The 7,431-nt window shown below is 48.9% G+C and overlaps 1 protein-coding gene across 3 annotated transcripts in view; it reads right to left on the reverse strand.

Moving 5' to 3' along the window:
- The window catches only part of HDLBP (high density lipoprotein binding protein), a 59,069-nt gene that overhangs the window by 41,395 nt on the left and 10,243 nt on the right, over positions 1-7,431 (reverse strand). The gene's annotated exons all lie outside the window — the stretch shown is intronic.

The raw sequence follows: 7,431 nt of genomic DNA on the forward strand, positions 1-7,431 counted from the left end.
ATAGCCATGAAATTAAAAGACGCTTACTCCTTGGAAGGAAAGTTATGACTAACCTAGAGAGCATATTCAAAAGCAGAGACATTACTTTGCCAACAAAGGTTCGTCTAGTCAAGGCTATGGTTTTTCCTGTGGTCATGTATGGATGTGAGAGTTGGACAGTGAAGAAGGCTGAGTGCCAAAGAATTGATGCTTTTGAACTGTGGTGTTGGAGAAGACTCTTGAGAGTCCCTTGGACTGCAAGGAGATCCAACCAGTCCATTCTGAAGGAGATCAGTCCTGGGATTTCTTTGGAAGGAAGGATGGTAAAGCTGAAACTCCAGTATTTTGGCCACCTCATGCGAAGAGTTGACTCATTGGAAAAGACTCTGATGCTGGGAGGGATTGGGGGCAGGAGGAGAAGGGGACGACAGAGGATGAGATGGCTGGATGGCATCGCTGACTCGATGGACGTGAGTCTGAGTGAACTCCGGGAGTTGGTGATAGACAGGGAGGCCTGGCGTGCTGCGATTCATGGGGTCGCAAAGAGTCGGACACGACTGAGCGACTCATCTGATCTGATCTGATATTCATGGCTGCTTCCCAGGCCTATCTGCTAGGAAAGCAATGTGTTGTCTGAGCACACAGACCGTGGCCGTGGACACCATTCCCCACCGTGAGAGGAGACGGCTGCACCCTGGCCACTCCCCACCGTGAGAGAAGACGGCTGCACCCCGGCCACAAGATGGGATGTCGTGTTGCAGCAGGGAGCAAGGATGCAGTCACAGGCAAAAGGGGTCACCTCCAAAGAATACAGAAGTCAACTTGCAGGAACAATCTGGACATCAAAAGAACTGTTTCAGGTCTTCGCTGGTAGTACAGTGGGAAACGCAGGGGACACGGGTTTAATCCCTGGTCTGGCAAGATCCCAGGAGAAGGAAATGGCAACCCACTCCAGTATTCTTGCTTGGAAAATCCTGCGGCCAGAGGAGCCTGGAGGGCTGCTGTCCATAGGGGCGTACAGTCGGACACAACTGAAGCGACTTAGCATGCATGCATGCATGCACTGGAGAAGAAAACGGCACCCCACTCCAGTCCTCTTGCCTGGAAAATCCCATGGACGGAGGAGCCCAGTAGGCTGCAGTCCATGGGGTCGCTACGAGTCGGACACGACTGAGCGACTTCACTTTCACTTTTCACTTTCATGCATTGGAGAAGGAAATGGCAACCCACTCCAGTGTCCTTGCCTGCAGAATCCCAGGGACAGAGAAGCCTGGTGGGCTGCCGTCTATGGGGTCGCACAGAGTCAGACATGACTGAAGCAACTTAGCAGCAGGAGCAGCCAGCAAGATCCCGTATGTGCAAAGCAACTAAGCCTGTGTGCCACACCAGAGAAAACCCCTGGAGTACACCGAGGACCTAGCACAATGAAAGATAATTCCAGAAAAAACTGCTTCAGGGGGTTGAAAGACACCTATATATATTACACATATCTATCTATCTATCTACAAGTTCATAGTACTGGGGGGAGTAACAAAAATGCATTGTTGCTTCAGAAGTTGCTAGTCCAAATATACTCTAAACATGAATAAATGAAAAGAAATAATTTCTCTTTTCTCTCCAATAGGAACTGTATTTCAAAGTAATCAGAATTAGTAAGAGAAACCTTCATACAAAAATGCCAGTAAGTAAATGTACAAACAAAACTAGAGAAGTCCTCATTTTGCAACTGTCTACTGTAGGCTAAATCATGGCCCCAAAGGCATCCGTGTGCGCAGCCCTGGAGCCTGTGAGCGTGAACCGTGAACTAGGTCAGACCACGAGATGGGAGACTATGTAAGAGGGGCACTCACGCTCACAGGGGGTGCAAGAAGCTATGAAAAGCAAGAACTGGATTCTTTCCAGAACCCCTGAAGGGAGTCTTGCTGACACCTCAACCTGACCCCATGGAGGCTGACTTCAGCCAAGTTCCTGGTGACTCGTTACATCAGCAACAGGAAACTAATACACCAACACAGGGGAAACAAGCAAAAGGCCTGCTGAGCCCACGAGATAATGGGCGATGCAAAACTTTATAAGGGGCAGAGGCAGCCTGCTGACACTACATTCACTGATCGATTGTAACATAGCCAACAGCAAGACAGCCAGACACCGCGCCTCCTGGCAGAATGCACATGCCCGACCCAGCACAATCTAGGCCGTGTTCTTGACACCCTCCCTACTCCTCCTTGGCAAAAACAAACAAAACCCCCAAACCCGAAACACCCCTCCCCAACGAACTAAGCATCCAGATGTAGCTACCAGTTTACAGGAAATAATGAGGATCAGTGGACACGCCACCATCACAAACAACTGACCCAGTCCAGACCATGGAGACTTGTAAAAACATATCCTCTGACATTTGGAGAAAATGGAACACAGAACAGATACTGGGTGATAGTAACAAAATGTAGCTAATTTTGTTAGGTATAATTTCTTTAAAGCCCTCACCTACTGAAGATACATGCTAAAGTATTCACAAGTGACATGAAGTGGGCTTTGCCTTAAAATACTCAACGTTCAAACTATGACCAGTGTGGAACAAGCAGGGAAGATGAATAAAAATGGCAAAACTCTGACCACTGTTGGAGCTGTGTGACAGGTGTATGAAGTATCCATATCCTCTCCTATCTGGCTATGTTTGAAGGTTTTTCTAACAATAAGGGGTTCAGAAAAGGAAAAGATCAAAGAGCACTGCTTAGCAGGGTGTACAAAGCTATCCTCGGAGGATGAATCAAACTTGCAAATTTTATAAATTTTACAAGGAGAAATGAAGATAAACGAGCCAATAAGCATTTAAGACGGAAAACAGAAAAATCAAAGAAAGTACATGGAATAAATAAAGAATTGGTGAAATAGAAAACAAAAACAACCAAAATACAGCTGATTTGGTAAATCAAAACCAAAATCAGAAAAAAACATAACTAAAATCAATTTCTCTGAAAAAAGCAATTAACTCTTTCAAGCCTGTCAGACAAGGGAAGAGCACATGGAAAACACAAGCGCACAGGGATGGGGCTCTGGGCACCTGGTGCCGAAGGTAAGAACGGGGTGATAAATGGCAGTAATTTACCTTCTGGTAGCTCCCAAAGATGTAAGAGCTTCTTTGCCCCATGAGAGCTCCAGGGATTATCTTGAGTCTCACTGGCACTGGTTGGGTTCTGAGCCCGTCAGGGGCCAAGGGGATGGAGTGTGTCTGTTAGCCACAGTTAATCAGGGTGCTCCCACAAGCTGGGCCGCTTCATCCCCAACACACGGCCTGCACACGGTGGCAAGGGTGGCTCCCCAAACAATGCGAGGGAGCTGCAGAGAAAAGACGATCAACTGCAAACTAGTTTACAAACTTAAAACACCAGCCCAACGAATCCACTCTGAACTCAGAGAACAAGGCACCATGAGTAAGCAGGTCTGTGCGAGGGACGCAGTGAGGACTCGTTATTAGGTAATGTAATCTCACACACAGAGCCCAGAGAAGGTGCACAAACATACATGCAGAACTGAAAGATGCCATTTAAAAAGCCCATCTGGCTGACGAAACTCAGCACCTATTCCTTACTTCCTATGGAATATAATTTCAGGAACAGAAGGAAATGGCCACATGAAGAACATTTCCCAGAAGAAAAACATACCACATTTAGTGAAAAGCCAAAATTATCCTATTAAGTAACAAACCAGCAAAGATGTCTATTGATACCATGGTCAAAGACTGTCAAACATGCAACTTAAGGAGAAATAATGAAGCTAAGAGACAAACGCCAGTACCTGTGGATGGCGCTCTGTTTAGAAAACCCCTCTGTTACAGTGAAGAGTTAGGAAGCTGAAGGGAGGCTCGGTGTTGCCAAAATAAAGCCCATGCGAGATGCCTGAGTCGCAGAGCAGCGCCACTCTCGGGGAGACTGACCTCCGAGATGTCTGTCTTCCCCTAAGCCCACCTACACCCTCAGAGAAATGCCGAATGACATCTGTGGTCAGCAGAGCTACAGCCACCCAAAGATACCAGGTCCTGCTATTTGGAATTTAAACATTACTCTACCTGGAAAAAAAAGTCTTTCCAGAAGTGAGTGAAGACTACCCTGAATTATCTGAGTGGGTCCTTCTGAAAGAGAGGAAGAGACCACACAGAGGTCAGGGTATCACGAAGATGGAGGCAGAGGCGGGACACAGGCAGCCACGAGAGGCTGGAGGCAGGAGTGCCAGAGGGAGAGCAGACGGCCAGGTGTCAGATTCCAGCTCCAGAACTGAGAGAAGAAATTTCTGTTGTTTTAAGCTATTACATTTGTCATAATTTATTTTGGCAGCCATAGGAAACGTAACACAAGGTCCCAGTAGGTTTTTAAAAAAAATATATATGTACTGTTAAAAAAAAAAGGGGAGGGGGTGGTTTTCCTAGATTCACCTAAAAATAAAACTGTCCTAGGTTATTTGAAAAAAAGAAAAAAGTGGGGGATTCAACCTAAAATTAGCAAAGCACACCATAAAGCAAGTCATTAGTACTTGGGGTTTCGGCTAAGGAAGAGGAAAATGGATAAATGAAGCAAACTCAGGTGTATCCGTGAGTTTAGCATTTGAAACAAACGCCACTTCAAGTAAGCAAGGAAGGCGGGACTAGACAATCAACAGAGCTGGGCCCACTTGCAAGCCATTTTGAAAAACATAAAGACTGATCCCCACCTCACAACAGAAACCAAAGTACATTTCAGCTGGGTTAGAAACCTGAGGGTGAAGAGACAGGAAGACTGGGGAGGACAGCCAACTGATGATCCAGACTAGAGGCCACCAAGGAAGATACAGACACACTCGAGTCTACGAGAGCTTCAGTTTCACACTGAAGGCGACCTAATGCAGAAGTCAGGGTACATGGAGTTCTCCTCTGGCTGGAAAACATCTCAACACATAGTTCACAGGAAACTAACACACACTGCATAAACACAGGAATTCGTGTGTTCATCCTCATTTAGTCCTCATACTATGAGGTCAATAAAGATGAGCAAAAGTCATGCAACCAGTTCTGAAACGGTGAGGAAAACAGGCTCCTGATCACTGAGGATGTGTAACATTAGAAGCAATTTAAAAACATACAACAAACAACAAACACACACAATCCAATTCAGTGGTAACATCCAAAGAAGCTGCTCACCAGAAGCAGCAGCACCGCACACAGGTGTAAGGAGGCTCAGAGGAGCGCCGTGACACGCCGAGAACGGGAAAGACACGTGTGCACCAGAGGGAAGGTGGTCACGGACTGCACAGCGACGCGCCGACACCATACGGCAGGCGTCACCGCCCATGAAGTAGGCTCCGGAGCAGCCTCAGGAGGGCGCGCGGAGAGCACAGAAGGCTGCCTTCAAAGCGGGGACCGGGTCCACGTGACGGTGTGCAGGGCTGACCATACAGCAGGGGCTGCACGCGAGCGGTGGGGACTCCCCTGAGCCAGGACACAGGACTGGCCTTAAGGGGCTTCCAGTGGCCAAACCCAGGACCATAGGAACACCAAAATAAATAACAATAAAAAATGACAACCAGCTGAATAAAATGGGAAACTCTTAGCCTAGAGTGACTGAGAAGACCTGAAGCAACAGATACTTAGTTTCAAAACCACCTCCCCCCACACAGTCGTTAACCACAAAGACTTCACAGCTGCCAAGTGTGCAGACTCTACCTTCAAGTGACCCATCCCAGACCAGACAAACTGAAACTGTGTCCCGGGGGGACCCAAGGCCAAGAAGGCCCAGCACACCTGTGCCATTCCAGCCGAAGGCGCGAAACCTGATCTAACCCAAAGAAAACCCACAAGCCCACTCAGAGACACTAGCGAAAGAACTGCTTGTGACCATTAAGCGTCACAGCCAGGAAAGCCACGGTAAGGCGGAGCCAATGCGAACCGGCCTGCAGGTGCTAAGGATGCACGGTGGCGGCTGCGCCGAGTGTCCCGTCTGCAGGACACACACCGGCACCGCCAGGGCTTCACGGCCCCAGCCACCTGCCGGTGGTGCAGAAATATCTGCCCTGCACCATGGCTGCAACTGCTCGGAAAGTACGTGCTAGAATTTTTTTTCTTAAATATCTAAATGGAGGATAGCACTACCTTTGTGATTAGAAAAAATAAACAGCTTAATTTGGAAACAAACACACTGACGTAGGACAGGGCTGCACATGACACTGACAATTCAACTCAGAGTCAAAACCCAATTCTAATCACATCTGGTGAACTCTGCGTTCACTCCACCAACAAAGGTCCATCTAGGCAAGGCTGTGGTTTTTCCAGTGGTCATGTACGGATGTGAGGGTTGACACATAAAGAAGGCTGAGCGCCGAACAATTGATGCTTTCAGACTGGGGTGCTGGAGGAGACTCTTGAGAGTCCCTTGGACTGCAAGGAGATCCAACCAGTCCATTCTGAAGGAGATCAGCCCTGGGATTTCTTTGGAAGGAATGATGCTAAAGCTGAAACTGCAATACCTTGGCAACCTGATGCGAAGAGCTGACTCACTGGAAAAGACCTTGATGCTGGGAAAGACTGAGGGCAGGAGGAGAAGGGGGCAACAGAGGTCAAGATGGTTGGATGGCATCACTGACTCGATGGACGTGAGTTTGAGCAAGGTCCGGGAGACAGTGGAGGACAGAGGAGCCCGGCGAGCTACAGTCCATGGTGTGGCAGAGAGTCGGACACCACAGTGACTGAACGACAACGGAGTTCACTATTTAGATCAGCGCACTTTTCACCCACAGTCTATGTCGCCTGACAACGTTTCTAGCTGAACGTGATACACCGTGACAATGCTAGAGCCTGTTACACGCTATCTGCTCAGAGCTCCCGAAAGCCGACTTTTAAACCATCAGACCGCGCCAGGGAAGCTGCTCACAGTGCATGTCCAGGTGCTGAGCAGCACACCTCAGACAGCGCGAGGGTCCCCACGGGGGCTCCCGGGGCGCGCCCCTAGAGGCGGCAGGAGGCCTGACGGAGTCCAGAGGCACTCTCAGAGCTTTTCAGACACCACGTCCCGGAAGGATGCGCCCTCGGAGCCAGCCACGACAGGCTGCTCTCTGACCAAGAAGCAGAACTGAGCAGGCAGTACTGGGCCAGCCACGCTGCATGAAGCGGACACCACCCAGGGAGAGCGCGGCGACATTCAGGCTGGGCTAAGAGGCCGCCCACCCCATCAGCAACGGCTAAAAGAGAGGAGACACACGGCACCACCACTGCAGGACTGGGGTGAGGAGACGGGCAGACAAGAAAAGAGACACTGGAATGAAAAGCACCCTGTAAGAAGCCTCCTAATGCACATGAGTAAGTTCCTAATAGGCTGAAACAAAAACCATACACCTTTAGCGAAGCCACAGACTAACTGCTAACAGTAACCTAGTAACTATGCACGTGAGACTGAACAGGAAGCCCTCTCACGCCATGTCTCCCTC

The sequence above is a fragment of the Bison bison genome, unplaced genomic scaffold, assembly GCF_000754665.1.
Source record: "Bison bison bison isolate TAMUID 2011002044 unplaced genomic scaffold, Bison_UMD1.0 scf7180017862692, whole genome shotgun sequence".
NCBI lineage: Eukaryota > Metazoa > Chordata > Mammalia > Artiodactyla > Bovidae > Bison > Bison bison.